Here is a 14862-nt window from a genome sequence, read left to right as displayed (position 1 = left end):
CTCTCCATTCTATTCCACACATAATTATGGAGAAGAAAAAACAAACATGAAATAGACCATGTGTAAGGGAGAGAGCTCCAAGCAATAATGCTCCCAAAATGTAGGCTGCCCATTCTCCTTTGGTAGGAGACAGCCATCAAAAGAACTCCCAGAGAAGATTCTCTCTCTCTCTCCGGCTGGGTCAGAGCCCACCTCAATGCCCTCTTCAAGGCATGTCTTGCCACTGTGGAACTCCTCAGGGAACACCTTTGCCCTTCCAGCAGAAGGATCCCACTACTCTTGTTGCCCCAAGGGGGTCTGACCTTTTCCAATGAAGTTACTAATCTTTATTCACAGGTTTGCAGAATTTAAGTCTATAGCTCTAAAATCAACTAGGACTTTTAAAACTACCTGAGGAGCAGAATAAAAAAAACAGCTTATGATTTGGTTTAACTATGTGAGCAACCTGTCACTAGAGACTACAGTTAATATGTGTTTATTCTCAGATATCTTTTTCCTAGAAATTTAAAGGTAATGAGAAATTTATGGAAAGGAGGGACATGAAGGATTCTTTCATCAAAATAAAGAGATCAGCCCTCCCATTTGGAACAGGGGAGGAGTGAACAGGAACTACCAAGGGGCCAGCTGATGTGGGGAACCAGGCGTGTGTCACAGGTCATGAGAGCGGTTTCTGCACAGAATATTTGCACCACAAATCCCACAGTGGCTTTTCTGTAGGCATTACAGTTGGTCAGGTGAATAACTCAAATGCCAAACAACATATTTAGTGGAGAACATATTATGCCTTTGTAGAAATATTAAGTATTTACTTACCCCAGAGACCAGACATGCTTCAAATCACAAGGTTTGTGGAACTACAGAGCAGTCACTGTAATATAAATGAACATTTTATATCCCACATCAATGGATGGGATGAGAAGCAATTATTCCTTAATATGTACACAGGCCAGGGAAGTTTCAACATTAGGTAAAAAGTCCTATCATGAAGCCCATGTTCCACTCCCATGCAACCTCACCACGTGAGTGCTTGGAATAATTGTATCATACCTGGGTTTTCTTTTTCTAAGTTTATTTATGCATGTTCCTCTCCAAAGTTTCATCTGACTATCCTTGTAGTATATAGGCTTCCCCCCGAGGAAGTGATCCAACAAGTAAGTTTAGCTTTGCTTTCAAAGTCACACACAGTTCCCAGGGCAGTGGCTCAATGGCTGATACTCCACCAGCAAGTGCCAGGATTCCATACGGGTTCCAGTTCATGCCTTAACTGCTCCATTTCCCATCCAGCTCCCTGCTTGTGGTCTGGGAAAGCAGAAGAGGATGATCCATAGCCTTGGGATCCTGCACCTAAATTGAAGACCCAGAAAAAGCTCCCGTCTTCTGGCTTCAGTTCAGCTCAGCTCTAGCCATTGAGGCCACCTGGGGAGTGAACCACCATATGGAAAATCTTTCCGTCTCTCCTTTTCTCCATAACTCTGCCTTTACAATAACAATAAATACATTTTTTAAAGAAAAAAAGAAATCCCTCATAATCTCCTCTATGAAGTGTGACTGTTTACGAATGATCCTTCCTGATTCAGTCGGGGACAGAATTTACAAGGGTGTGAATAACAGTGAGGATCACTGGGCATCATTTTGGAGGCTGGCTTCCATAGTACTTCTTAAAATAACACTAAGTATCTTGAGAAAGTATGGGAAAAGGGGAAAAAAAGAATAATGATTGCACAGGAGAAATGTTCTTGTTCCCAAAAACTGAAATCAGAAAGACACAATGTACCCAGTTCTTGCCCTGAGTCTTCTTAGGTTCACCTTACCCTAACATGACTAGAACACATTATGCTTCTAAAGCAGAGACTCCATCCAGCAGAGCCACAGAAGCCAGGGTGCTGTAAAAATGCTCCCCTGGGTTCAAGAAGACAAGACTGGCTTTCTCTCTTTCCTTACCAAGACCACTTTTGCTGAGGATATGCTACACCAGTGGCCAGGGGATGAGTATGTGGCTTTTCACACATGGCTTCAAAATCCAACCCTAAAAAGTAATGAAACCTCTTTGGAAGAAGGATGCTATTGCCACCGTGAATGCATCCAAGTCATGAGTGACCTGATTTCTTCTAGATGTAGAGCGGAAACCTGGATCACTATGTGGAGAAACTTGCTATTGAAAATAAATAGCCCCCAAAGGATGGCCTGAGCCTGCCACAGGAGCCCAAGCAAGAAAAGGTGCCAGACCCCCAGGCTGTGGATGGCCAGGGCGCCGGGGGAGCCGGAGGACCTGGCCCGAGCCCTCAGGTGCCCCCAGCGCAGTTGGGGAGCCAGGAGCGTGACGAGTCCGAGGTGCCTGAGCGGGACCAGCTCGTCATCTGTGATGGGCAGGAGGAGCAGGAGGCTGCTGGGATAGGGGGAAGCCAGCAAATTGCAGGAGATGATGAGTATAACGTGAAGGAAGACGAGGAGAAATCTGAAATAGACAAGCATGCCACTGTGGCTGAGAGTGACAGAGGCTTACATGCTGTTAAAGCTGAAGATGAGAAAAAGAACAATGTAAATTCACTGGATCAGTGTGAAAAGGAGAATCATACACTCTGAGCAGAACTGGAATTGCACTGCATCACATCGGGAGCCAACAGAGACCTCTGCAGGATATCCATGGGACTGAGGACACAGAGCTGTGCAACACATACATTCAACGCTGGGTCCTGTATACCTCATAGACAGCTGTGGGGTACTTTTCTAGCATCCATAATAGCAGGTGCAAATTTGTAAAGAACTGTTTGCTGGTAGGTATTCTGTAAGAGCAACACCAAACGTAGAACAAAAGTTTACTTGCAAGTGTGGCGGCAGCAGCGGACCTTGTGGGAAGTGTGTGTGTGCATGCGGAAGGCCAGTTGCCCCTGAAGGACTGGCTGATGCTGTGGCCCCAGATGCTGACTATCTGAGTCCCTGATCGGGAACACAGATGGTGCCAGGTGCTGGTTCCAGCACATCCTTCTGCACAGCTGATCTGTGGCAGAGTTTTCAGACTATTTCGTCCTGCTTGAACAAGTTGCTGTTAAGTAACTGATAATTTGGCATCTGTGGACTCGTTTACTTCATATGTATGGGAAAAACATATCTTGTCTAGTAAGTATACAGTCCCGAAAGCAGTGAGACTTCTGGCAGAACAGGCCAAGACAGGGCATCAGAGCACAGTGGGGAAGCCTGCCATTTGAGACTCCTGCACATCTCTGTGCCTACTTTATAGAGAGGAAAATTAACTCCTGTTGCACACTAGCAATGTCTAGAAAGGCAGGATAAATGAAATAGCTGTCTTTTACAGGTTACACAGTTTATGCTAAATGACTCAAAAAACTGATTTAAAACTCAAAGCTTAAGTCTGAAAAGGACTAATCATAATTCATAGTAGTTAAGGCATTAGGTTAGCCTGGAGTTGGTTCTTCCTGACAACTAGGCTCTCACTATTTGACAGGCAGAGTCACATGAAGCCTTACTCTTAGACCCAACAGTGAGTGCAGGACTCAAAACTGTCATTCTCATCTAAGATGCTGTTATTGCCATTCGTGGCTTAACCTACTGCACCACAGAGCCATCCCAACTGAGATGTTCATAAACAACTAGAAGTATAAGGGGGTACTTAGCAGTAACTAAACATGGGTTTATATGAAGATCAAATCTTGATAGATCAATCTAATTTCTTGCTGTGACAAAGTGATATAGTTCAATAGATTTAAGGCAAATGATAAATGTACTGTGCCTTGACCTCATTAAGCCTGCACAGTGCTATAAATGGAGGGTGAGAGAAGCTATATTTGTGGTCAGACATCTATGGTTGAATTCTCATCTGATCACCACGGGAAAGAGATGGATAGCTTGAGATCTGTTAGGCAGTAGCTTGGAAGATGAATTCAAGCCGTCAGTCCAAGAAGGGATGGCATCCTTCCAGTGAGGTCATGGTCAGCTAACCTATTGCTTGATGTATTTCCAGTTAATTTGCAAGGCAACTAGCATTAAGTTCTAAATGTCCATGGGGATGTTTCTCTTTGTGCTGAAATCTCGTTTTAACTTACACTGCCCTCTGGGTTTTGCAAGACAATATCTGCAATCATCTCCCTCAGATTATCAGCAACCAGTCTTTAATACCCTGTGTAGTTAGCATTTGCATAGTAAAACTAGGGTAAGGATTACATTGCATGCTTTTTAGTACTGTGATGTTGGTTCTATATTTCTCAGAGACCACCAAAACTAGCATATTATCCATCCTAACCCTGTGGTCAGGAAGTTCTCAATACGGCACATATCAATCAGTAATACATCTCTACTACAATCCTGATTCTACAACTTGAATCAATTTTTTGGAATCTACGTTTGATGGGACAAACAGGAAGATTTTGAAAATGATTTATTTTATTTGATTTTAGAAGGTGTGTGTGTGAGAGAGAGAGAGAGGGGGAGAGAGCGAGAGAATGATCTTTCTTTTTTTAAATTTATTTATTATTTTTAATTCATTAATTACATTGTATTATGTAACACAGTTTCATAGGTACTTGGATTCTCCCCACCCCTCCCCAAACCCTCCCACCATGGTGGATTCCTCCACCTTGTTGCATAACCACAGTTCAAGTTCAGTTGAGATTCCCCCATTGCAAGCATATACCAAACACAGAGTCCAGCATCTTATTGTCCAGTCAAGTTCAACGGCTTCTTATCCTTCTTATCCGCTGAAGGGTTCACACCCCAAATGACTGCAATGGCCAGGACTGGCACAGACAGAAGTTAACACCCCATCCCAGAGCCAGGAGCTTTTTCTAGGCCCTCTAATGAGTCAACATGCCCAAGTACTTGGGTCGTGTTTTGCTACTTTCCCAGGCCACATTAACAAGGACCTGGAGTGGGAGGGAACAGCTGGGACTTGGACTGGTGCCCACATGGGACACCTTCATCACAGGTGGTGGTTTTTGTAGCTATTCCACAATGTAGGGTACCACTAGTCCGGTTTTTTATTTTTTAAGCTTCATTATTATTGGAAAGCCGGATATACAGAGAGGAGGAGAGACAGAGAGAAAGATCTTCCATCCGATGTTTCACTCCCCAAGTGAGCCAAAACGGCCGGTGCACGCCAATCCGATGCTGGGAACCAGGAACCTCTTCCAGGTCTCCCACACGGGTGCAGGGTCCCAAAGCTTTGGGCCGTCCTTGACTGCTTTCCCAGGCCCCAAGCAGGGAGCTGGATGGGAAGTGGAGCTGCCAGGAAAAAGAACCGGTGCCCATATGGGATCCCGGCGCGTTCAAGGCGGGGACTTTTAGCCGCTAGGCCATGCTGCCGGGCCCTACTAGTCAGATTTTAAAGGAATGGGGAATGAACTCTGATGCCGTTTCTTATGGAACTGAGTGATTTGAAGTAGCTACTTAAATCATTTTTTCTGCAAGTTCTACTTCCATAAGTCTGGATTTTAATTTGAGTATGATTACGGAGTGAGGCAGTATAATCAGATCTTGAGTGATTTTATTTCACTCCTCTCCTAGACTGTTCCAGAAATCTCTTTCCAAGACCTCTTTCTGAGTCATGCCACGGGGAGGGAATCCTTGCCTCACTCTCAGTCACATGTTTTTCTGTCTCCCTCTCTACCAACTTTCTGGCGAGGCTGGCCCCAGGTGTTCTGCCTCTTTTATCTGTGGGGTTTAAGTTAAAGGCTCATTGCAGTCTGATATCCTGGGCACTATGTTCGATATTAGTGGGTTGTGTTACCCTGTCTTGTCAGATGTGGAAGTAGATTCCAATGGGCCACTGTGCATGGACTTGAACTCACCAGTTTTGCTGTCCCATGCCTTACTGCCTGCCTGCCATGGTACTCTCCTTTCTGTAGTGTCAGGCCCGTTGGAAACTTACTTGGCACATTTCTCTACAACATTCTGAACATCTCTCATAGTCTCTGTAAGCCAGGCTTTCCCTGGAGCCTTCCACCCATGACCAATGACAAGAACTGATACTCCAAGACAGCGGAAGGAGGACCCCAGGAATACCTGAGGGCAGGGATGGATGCAAGTGAGACTGACTAGCCCCACATGTGTGATGGAGGAGAAGCTTGTGAATGAAGTCTCAGCCCCACATCCCCTATTCCAGGAAGGGGCGATCATCAGTGTTTGGGCTGGGAGCCCCTTTGTTTCACCTAACCCACCCCATGCTCTCTCCTTCACTCTGCGACAGACAACTACAGCTGCACCAGTACATGAAGAGTTTGTGATCATTTGTGAGAATAGCCTAAATTTGAGCAATGATCAAGGCAAAATCTGATGTAGGAAACGTGAAGAATCCTGGCTGCCCCTGACCTTGGGCCTACTGATGCTTCTGCAATTGTTTGCTCTCTCCTGCTTCACCAAGCATGAAAAGTGGTTGCTAAAGGGAAATCTTCAAAGGGTTTCCTGATATATTGTCTAAAATAAACCAGAAATTTATATAGCCAAGAGATTTTTATCATTTAAGATACCATAATAATTCATCCTGGACCCCAGGGTCTCATCATTTTGGTGTCTCTCTTATTTCCCTCTTTTCCAAAGGGTAAAGGGAAGACAGGGTGCATTTGGCACTGGGTAAACATTACTGCACCTCCTCAGACACAAACAGGTTCCCTAGGTTCTGACAGAACTTGATTCATATGTGGACTGATTCCTATTCATGCACTTGTTTAAGGTCATATTTATGTAACTACTAAGCAAATGCCCAAGATGGTCTCTGAAAAAAAATGAGTAAAAGACCACATGCATTTCCTTGATGAGATTACTGAGCTCTTTCTTAATATTATTTATTTTTAACTTAGCTTTTAAACCATCTGATAAATATAAAACCTACAAAATGAGTCTGCCTACATTAAAAGTCATGACACAGAGACTGTGGCATGATAGATTCCAGTGAAGAACCTGCAAATAGAGTTTTTGTTTCTGAGTGATACGCTGAGCTGTTGTGCCCAGGTTGCTTGCACCTTGCTGTAGCCTATAGACTAGAACAGGTTCAATGACTTTATTGAGGGGCTTGACTCTGTAGCCTCAGTCCTTCCAAATGACATTTGGAACAAAGGAGGGCCTCAGATGCTCACATAGGATTCCTTTTGAAATTTTGTGCAACATTTAAGTCCAGCATGCACCACATGCAGGGATGGGGCCTTGGATATGTGCCCTTCCTAGGAGCATGTCGCAGGCTCAGATTTCCATTCTCTTTATACCAGGTAGGCAATCGTGTTTTTATTAATTCAGCAGGGAGAAAACGGTGATGTGATGATTTTGGCTGCAGGGTCCCAAGGCCTTGTTCCATTCTTGACTGCTTTTCCAGGACACAAACAGGGAACAAGATGGGAATCAGGGAAGCTGTGATTAGAATCTGCACCCATGTGGGATTCTGGCACGTGCAAGGCAAGGGCTTTAGCTGCTAGACTACTGCAGATCCCAGAATGAGTGTGATTTAAACTAGAGGTGGCAGCACACAACCTAGAGCTTCATTCAAGCATGTACTGGAAAGTACCAATGATGGCTGAAGTACTTAATTTAATTCCAGGCATGTGTAAGAACCAAGTTGAGGTTTGATCTCTTGGTTTTGGCCTAATCAAGCCTTGACTATGGAAGAAACTTGAGGACTTAGCCAGGGCTGGAATCTGTGTCTTCATCTTCTCTCTCTCCTCTTTCCCTTTTCCAAACATAGATTACATGATTATTTTTATGGAGCAACCAAAGTACTCTACTAACGACTCATAAGAGCGAGCTCAAAAGAGTTTGGTAAAGTTACAGATTTTAAATCAGTGCTCAAAATTCAACAGAATTTATATATAAAAAATTCCAAGGTAGATAATTAACTTGTAAGATTACTGTCATTTAAAACAGCTATCAGCTTCATTCACAATAGCTACAGAAAATATGAATATATTGGGATAAATTATTTAATAAAGACATTCTACAGGATAGCTGTAATAAAAATTCTGAGATGTTTGTATAGGGATGGAGGAGAATGCAGTATGCTGAACAAGGTTAGGGCAGATTTTCAAGGCTAAGGTTAACTCTAGAGCAGAGGAAAGGATGTACCCATATTATCATGGGGATTTATCAAATCTCTTTCTCACTGCTCCAACCTGCAAGCACAGACCAGGGAGCAGTCATATTTTGAAGACAGGGTAGGGCACAGTTTTATTTTTTGTTTGTTTTGTTTTGTTTTCATGCACTAAATGAAACCCAATTCTTTGGGCAGCATTTCTGACAAGGAATCTTACAGATCACAGTGATTTCAGAATCTCATTGGTTAAGGAACGGGATTGAGGAGTTCATAGTGGTGGTAGAACACATTTGTTCCCACAACCAACCTCTTGGAGGACCTGATTAGACTATTATGCCATTAATGTCAGTGAAGGTAGGTGGAAGCTAACATCTGCTCATTGTGTGGCTAAGGAATTTTAAAAGAGGGAGAAGTGGGTACCTCCCATGGGTTTTTAATCTGCTCACATCTTAACAAGGGGCTACATGCTCATTGAGATACAGGCCTACACGTGTGCTCTCTCTGAAGCAGGCTCAGGATTGCAAATATCCAAGAAAAAAAAATAGATAATTGGTGCTGGAAATGCATCTGCTCTCACTATGGGCAGAGCAGGCTGACAGTGATCATTGCATCCTCAGTCATTGGTGACTTTTGGAGTCCTGTGTGCAAAGACTATAGCAATTCTTTCGCTATACAATAATACACAATGTGTAGCTGGGACTCTGGATATTCTATGTGTTTGACATCAGAGACCAAGAGATTCCAAATTATCCAATGTGTATTTCAGCAGTGCTTTGTGAACACTCAGACACCAAAGCAATCCTCAGTGCTGTTCATATGCCACCTTGGGTTGTAGCTACAGTAAGGAAATGTGGACCTTAATTATTACAAATAAGAGGAGGTGAGGGAGTGGTTCTAGTCATGATTACTTCCTCTCTATTATTGACAAACAAGGTGATCTACCACTGCCTACCTGGCTGTTACCCTGGACACTCACCCCCAGTTGAGGACTGGCCACAGTATTATAAGCTCAGCATGAGCATACCTCTGCACTTCCACTGAATAAGCAGGCACCCCACCAAAAGGCAGAGCCTTAATCTAAAGACAAAGACTGACAGTATTCACAGATGGCTAAAACAAATGTGAGAAACAAAAATGAAGACATTAGATCTCCGTCAATGGAACAGAGCAACTCTTCAGTATTATTTGAAAATGAAGAGAATGAAACAGTATCTGAAAATTAATGGGAACATTGGCTACTAAAGCACACAGAAACAAAATCATACGATCTGGATGATAGATTCTGTAAAATTATTGGGATTCTGAAGTAAGGTAAAATGAAAATGCTAAAAAAAACCCACTTTCACCAATAGAAAATATTCTGGAAAGTCTCAACAATAGGCTTGGGGAAGTAGAAGGATATTTAAGACAGAAGATAAAACCTTGGAATTATCTTGGTTTGACAAAAGTCAAGAAGAAAAAAATACAAATCCCAAAGCAGTGTTCAAGATGTATGGGAACCATCAAGTGACCAAACATAAATATTTTAGGTGTTTCTCAATGTATGAAAAAAGAATTGTTAAAAGACTTATTCATAAAATATCAGAAAACCTTTCTAATATATTGAAAGGAACATGATCCATGTTCAGCAAGCATATAGCATTTCTAATAGGCATGCTCAGAAATGATCTTTCATATATCACATTATAGCCAAGCTTTCCACACTAAAATGTAAAGAAAAGAGTAAAATGTGCAGTAGAGAAGCAATAGATTAGCTTTAGAAGATCTTCAATCACACTTATAGCTTATTTCTCATCAGAAAACCTCACAGTTTGGAGAGACATAGACCATGTTCCTAAAAGAAATGGCCAATCCAAGATACTATACACAGCAAAACCTCAATTTATTTATAAAATAAGTAGAAAATTAAAGAATTTGCTACCAGTCACTGAGCTTCAAGAATGATGAGTAAGACTGCATTATACAGAAATAGAGGATAGAAGATGCTCACTACAATGAAAGAATGTGAATGCATACATTAATACCATAAACCAAATTTCAATATATGATAATCGATTGTGATGTCATAAAATATATACCATATTGCCTTAATTAACTTTAAAGTCATAACCTAACCAGTTTACATCATAATTCATTTTGAGACATAAACCACAATATACTGACGCATGAAACATTGTAATGTATTGGTATTTCATAAACGTATAAAGAAAATCTAAAGCAACAAACGAGAATATTTATGAGAAATTGGTAAGCTCCAGTACCTACTTTTTAATAATAACCCTGAATGCAAGTGGCCTAATTCACCAATTAAAAAATAAAGATTGAATGAATATACTAAAAAACAAGAATATACTAAAAATCAAGAATCACACCTCACCAACAAGACATACATACAGACTGAAAGTAAAAAGATTGATAAAGATACTACATGCAAATAGAAAAATAAATCTAACAGGTGCAGCCATTCTAATATTGATCAACATAGACTTATCACAAATGCTATTAAAAGCAAACTAAAAGGGCTACTGTATATTGACCAAGAGATCAGTTCAACAAGAAGTGATGATTTTGAATGTATAGGTGGCTCCAAACATGGTAACTGAATATTTAAAACAATTTTAACAGATATAAAGGGATACAAAGAGTCTAACTCAGAGACAATAAGTAATTTAACACTTCACTCTTAAAATGGACAGATTGTCTACAGACAAAATCTAGATCTACACTATGTACCAAATGGATCTAGTTATATACAGACCATGTCATCCAAAAGATGCAGAATACAAATTCTTTTTCATCAGTCCATTAAACCTATTCTATCATAAGCCACAGGCTAGGCCATAAGGCCATAAGACCATAAGGCAAATGTCAACAAGTTGAAAACAAAAGCTTACCATGTAGCCTTCATGAACATCATAGAATAAAGCTGAATATTTTTGATAAACTGTAGAAAGCATGCAAACACATGAAGACTGAACAATTAATGAACAGTGGTTCACAGAAAAAATTAAAAGGGAAATGACTAAGGATGACAGCATATTTCAAAAACTTAAATGATAAAGAAGCCTTTGTGATGTAGATACATTTTGATGTCATAAACAGATATTGCTTGACATAAAACTGTGACATCATAATCAGCATGTGGCAACTACAGATTAATATCATAAATCAAATTTCAATATATAATAATAAATTGTGATGTCATAAAATATATACCATATTGCCTTAATTAATTTTAAAGTCATAACCTAACCAGTTTACATCATAATTCATTTTGAGACATAAACCACAATATACTGACACATGAAATATTGTAATGTCATAGTGTATTGATTTTTCATAAACTAACCTCTTGTATCATAAACCAACATTTTGGTATCATAACCTATCCATTCTAATATCAAAATTAATCGTGAAAGCTTAAACTGTGGCTCACCAAACTGATCTTCCATTTTCAAGCACCAACATCTCATATGGGAGGATCATAGCTACGTTCTAGTTGCTTGTCTTCCAATCCAACTTTCTGTTTATGTCCTGGAAAACAGTCAAGGAAGACTCAGTACTCTGACCTTTGCACACTCATGAGAGATCTGGAGGAGACTCCTGGCTCCTAGCTCTTGGTTCCTGGCTTTGTATTGTCTCAACAGTGAACCAGCAGATGGAAGATCTTTCCCTCTCTGCCTCTACCTCTCTTTGTAAATCTGCCTTTCAAAAAAAAAAAAAATACCTTTAAAAAATCATTATGATTTTTAAAATAATCATTTGACTATCACAATGAATACTGAGGTCATAAATCATCATTTTATTTCAAAAATTTATGAAACTATAATAAAATGGTACATGATCAACCACATTTCTGCTATGAAACTAATTTGTCCTACCATTATCAACTGTGGTTTCATAAGTCTACCACTGTGTCATTAAAAATAAATTTTGATGTCAAAATTTATAGTTGTCATAAAACACATTGTGATGAATAAACAATTGGTATATGGTAAAGCATTATTCTGATATCATGAATGTTCCACTCTTATGTCATAATCAGTTTCAATGTCAACAAGCAAGAATTTTGTTATTTTAATTAATTTTATTTATTTATTTTTTTTCCAAGTGATCTTTTAAGTAATTTATAGAACACTCTTAGGCCCCTGAAGACAAGACATCTCTCAAGGCTTTCCTTTATTCCATCTGTTGTCTTTTTTTATTATTAATTATTTTGCATTATGTGACAGTTTCATAGGCTCTGGGAATCCCCCAGCCCCTCCCCATGCCCTTCCCCCATGGTGGATTCCTCCACCTTGTTGCAGTATTACAGTTCAAATTCAATCAAGATTCTTTCTTTGCAAACATATACCAAGCTTAGAGTCCAGCATCTTATTGTCCAGACGAGCTGAACAGTTTCTTGGGAAGACTATTTCTGGTCTGAAGGTAGAGCTGACAGAATATGGTAAAGCATTATTTTGATATCATGAATGTTCCACTCTTATGTCATAATAAGTTTCAATGTCAACAAGCAAGAATTTTGTTATTTTAATTAATTTTAACGTCATAAAACTCCAATCTACTCTCACAAAAGCATTTTAAGATCATAATATTTGGCATTATAAGGCCAACATTCTGATATAAGTATATGATTATGACAATCAATTGTTATGTTGTAAACCAACAATTATACAATCATAATTAATCACCATTTTATTGAAAAAAGTATTGCCATATCTTAATGCATATGCAATAATCAACATTCTGATATAATAAAGCTAACATAGTACTGACATCACCAACTGTAGTCATAAGACTCTAATTGTGCACTCACAAAGACTTTGATAACTCACTGTGCACTCATAACAATTTTGATCCCAAATACAATCATTATGTTGTCATAAAGCTGTTGTAGTACAATAATCAATTGTTACATTATAAATCACAATTCTGATGTCATAAACTAGACATCATATCCTCATAACCAATTGCAATGTTATAAACCAAACATTGGACTGTCATAATAAACTGTTATGTCAAAATCCATCATATATTCAAGTCACAATATTCTGATACCATAAACCTACCTTTAAGATATCAATTATAATGTCTTCAACAAAACATTGTGACATCATAGCCAATTTTGATAACATTAACCTGGATTTTTTTCATGAAAACATTGTGAGACTGTAATTATTGTTAATAAAGCAAGATCCAAATATCAAAAGCCTACCATTGTGGTTCCATAATCACTTGCATACTTACGCAATCTATTGTAATTCAAAACTACCATTGTGTCATCGTAATGAATTTCTTGTCATGAACCAACTGGTGTCCTATCACAATGAATTTCAATATCACAAACCATTCTTATAATTACATAAAATAGTGTGATATCATAATTATTAGTTTGTGATTGTGTGTCATAAAATCATCTATATTGCCATCACAGTGAATTTTGGTATAAGAAAAAAGTACACTGTTATTTTATGATCAAATGTAATGTCATAAACCAACCACCATGAAGGTAAAGCATTGGGATTTTATACACCCAGCGCATTGGGATGGTTGGAGGCAGCAGCTCCTCAGTTGGCACATGAATGGTGGGTGCAGTTGAGTGCCTATCATGGAAGGTGTTGAGCTTCTGTACAAAGACAAGGTTAGGGTGATTTGGCAGTCAAAACATTACTGGGTAGGAGTTTCAGGTTGACTTTGTTGGAGCCACTTCCTCTCTGGTCAACTCAGAATGAACTAAAATTGTATTTTTATGAAAGCATTGTTACGTTATGATAAATTTTGCTGTCAACTTTTATGGTATCACAGTCAATTATACTAATAAAACTAGTTTGCCATCATAGCCAGTATTGATGTTGCTAAATAACCACTGCATTATCATCAAATGTGTGTTAATTTGTTATGCCACAAATCATGATTTTAATTCTTTGTTATATTTTTATTTTGAATTTTTAAATTTTGTGGTATGATTTTGTATAGACTGGGATTCCTCCCCTAACTCCCACCACCCAACAGATTTTCCCCATATTGTTAATAGTATGGTTCTTCACAAGGAGTCATTGTAGTTTCAAAGCATTATGTCATAATCAACTGATTTGTGATAAAGTACCACTCTGACGTAATAAGTATAACTTGATTTCATCCACTGTGATCGTTTAGTAAAAATAATGTAATGTCATAATATACTGGTATGATTCTAATATCATAATCTAACAAGGTAATTTTTAAAGCAACTGTGCTTAGTAGCCTGACATTGTAACAACACAATCAATTGTGATATCATCACCACCCACTTTGCTAATGGTTAATGAACTAACCATCATCACGTTAAGGAAATATGCATGTCATGTTCTGCTGGCTTGTGATAAATACCATCCTAATACCGTTATAATACCAATATAATATCAGAGTCAAAGTTTAGTCAAACAATGTTTTCTGACCTCAAAAGTATACAGTTAGCCTATCATAATCCATCATGATGTCATAAATTAAGCATTTTTGCCGTTAGTAGCAATTAAAAGGCATAGATTACAGCTATGATATCACAAACCTACCATTGCACTGTAATAAACAATTATATGTTATACACCACATGTATCATTGTAAAAGGTATTGTAATGCCAAATTGGCTGGTATGTGATAAATAACAATTCTGGTAGTATAACATGGCCATAAACAATCATGAAGTGCTTCAATAGTTTGCGATATAAAAACATTTTAAAATATGATATCGTAACCTATTTTGCTGTAAAATATGACCATTGTGAAAAAACAATATAATCTCATATTTTCCATGAATCACAATTCTGATATCATAAATCTACTATTGTGATGTT

The sequence above is a fragment of the Ochotona princeps genome, chromosome 11 (genome assembly GCF_030435755.1).
Source record: "Ochotona princeps isolate mOchPri1 chromosome 11, mOchPri1.hap1, whole genome shotgun sequence".
Classification (NCBI taxonomy): Eukaryota; Metazoa; Chordata; class Mammalia; order Lagomorpha; family Ochotonidae; genus Ochotona; species Ochotona princeps.
This window is presented reverse-complemented; position numbering follows the sequence as displayed.